Below are 2,500 nucleotides of genomic sequence, written 5' to 3'. Positions count from 1 at the left end.
GTGGCGACTTATAAAGAATGGTATTTCTCTGTATTCACAGGATCTTTCTACTTTATCATCCGTATTCATTTTCATTTTTTAGTTCTATTTTCTTGCATGTTTTCCAGTTTTTTTTTCTCTCTCTTTTTAAAAGATTTTATTTCACGTTTATTTGCATCGTCTTTTATGCCATTCCGCGAATAATGCATATTCCTTGGGATCGCCTTTTCGTGATCACTTGGCTTGCTCCGGGTCGTTAGACTTGAAAAACTGGATGTGTTTGGTCTTAGAGAGAAAGTGAATGGGGGAGCGCAAAAGAGCGAGGGAGAGAGAGAGGGAGAGAGAGAGAGAGAGAGAGAGAGAGAGAGAGAGAGAGAGAGAGAGAGAGAGAGAGAGAGAGAGAGAGAGAGAGAGAGAGAGAGATAGAGAGGGAGAGAGAGAGAGAGAGAGAGAGAGAGAGAGAGAGAGAGAGAGAATGAGCGAGGGACGGATAGAAAGAAAGAAAGAAAGGCGGATAGAAGAAAAGGCAAACAGACAAAGAAAGAGAGAGAAAGAGAAAATAGAGACTGACCGAGGCAGAAGAAGGGAACAGCAGAGGAGAAAAGAGGAAGAGAGAGAAAAAGAGAAGCTAATCTTAACGAAAGACGACCGAAAACAAATAGACGAAAATCTTTACACACAAAAAAAAAATCTTATGATTGAATAAAGAGGAAGGAGAAGAAGTGAACCGAGAACCGATCTCCACACGACCCACCTCACCGGACATCAGTCATTAGTCGCCCACTCACCTATTCTACAACAGAGGTATTTCGTGGAAGTCTTGTCTTGCTCGAATTCCTCTCTTTCTGACCTGAGAGCGTGGAGATGGATGTAGAATATGAGGTCACTGCCTGTGTTTACAGTGACCGGATGCTAGCAGTGGCATGGTTGAATACTTTCTGGATTCTCGTGTTGAATGGGAGTACATGAGAGAGGTAAAAGGGGTGTAAATACTATTATCATTTTTCTTATACCTTTTTATTGTAAAGGGTACGTTGCCCCCCCCCCCCACTCCCCATGAAGGATTTCTACAGAAGAAAAGAGTAGTAGCGTGAAAGTGAACACTATTCCGTGCTCTGGGACGCTCAGCCCTACGGAACAAAATCACATTACCTTCTGGCACCGTTTTTTTTTTCCCTCTGATACGGTACACATTCCCGAGCACACGGAGGACAATACAGGGAACGCTGACATCTGCTGCAACTTTAGTCTGGTTGGCATGTATTTTCGCTTTTCATTTCTTTCTAAGCTTTCTTTATTCTTCTCTTCGTCTATTATTCATTATTTACATTTTTTTACATCTGCTGACTCTCGTGTTGTTTTATTATCAGTATCATCGTTATTATTAGCATTAGCGTGTTATTAGCATTATGATTGATATAATTGACATTGTCGCTACCATTGCTATTAACGTCGTCAACGTTATCAAAATCATCGTCCTCTGTTCTTCCACATTTTCCTCTTCCTCTTTCTCATCTCATCCTCTTTTTCTCATCCCACTTTTTCTTTTCTTCTTTTCTATTCTCCGCCATCCACTTCTTCTTCTACTACCACTAGTACCACTACTACTACTATTACTACTACTGTTGCTACTACTTCTACTACTATTACTGCTACTTCTTTTTCTTTCCTTTCTTCCTACTCCTCTATTTTCAATTGCTACTTCTACTCCTCCTTCTAGATCTTTTCCTTTTCTCCCTTTCTTCCCTTTAACCGTTCACCCCCGTTTTTTTCTGTTTCCCTGTTACATTGTCCACCTCTCCCTCCTCTTCCTCCTCGTATCCCCACCCACTCCCTCCTCACACCCTCCTCGCCCCCTCAGCCCTACGGGTCATGTTACACAGTCACGTCAAACCGTTTTGACATGATGGGCCATTTACAACTATCCCGGTGTGTCTTATCCCCTCAACTCCGCGGCTTCCGTCACTTTTGCTCCTCCGCTGCTGAAAATTCCCCCTGCAGCGGCCACGGTGCTGAACGCGAAAAGAAAAGGCCTGCAGAAAGGCGAGAGCGATCACAGGGGGGCGCCGTCTAGCCATGAGGGAATGCTTCTCACGGTGAGGGAATTCCACGAGGATGAACTAGCATGGGAAGCGAGGGGAAAGGGCGGAGAGTATGAGAGGGTGAGTGAGTTGGGTTTTTTTTTATGCACACACGATTGGAGAATTTATTGGAGCCTCTCTCGAACGATGGAGTCTGCTATGCGTTTAGACACTCTGGTGAGCGGTTGGTAATTTGCCCCCTATGTGTGTGTTCTATAGGGAGCGACATTGTATGCTTTGTCTTAGGTTTTTGCTTTGGATGTGGATGTAACTGCCCCTTAATTGCTGTCTGGAATCTAGATAAAGTCAAAGAAAAAGGGAAAAAACGTAAGGTAGAAAAAGGCAGAGATTGTGGTGTGTGTGTGTATGTATATACATATACATATATATATATATATATATATATATATATATATATATATATATATATATATATATAT

The 2,500-nt window shown here is 42.5% G+C and overlaps 1 protein-coding gene across 1 annotated transcript in view; it reads right to left on the bottom strand.

The window, feature by feature from the left end:
* LOC122267145 (uncharacterized) overlaps nt 1-2,500 on the bottom strand; it is a 360,431-nt gene that overhangs the window by 317,057 nt on the left and 40,874 nt on the right. The window lies entirely within an intron of this gene.

This window comes from Penaeus japonicus, unplaced genomic scaffold, assembly GCF_977035675.1.
Source record: "Penaeus japonicus unplaced genomic scaffold, GWHDUDI00000001_assembly GWHDUDI00000013, whole genome shotgun sequence".
NCBI lineage: Eukaryota > Metazoa > Arthropoda > Malacostraca > Decapoda > Penaeidae > Penaeus > Penaeus japonicus.
This window is presented reverse-complemented; position numbering and strand designations above follow the sequence as displayed.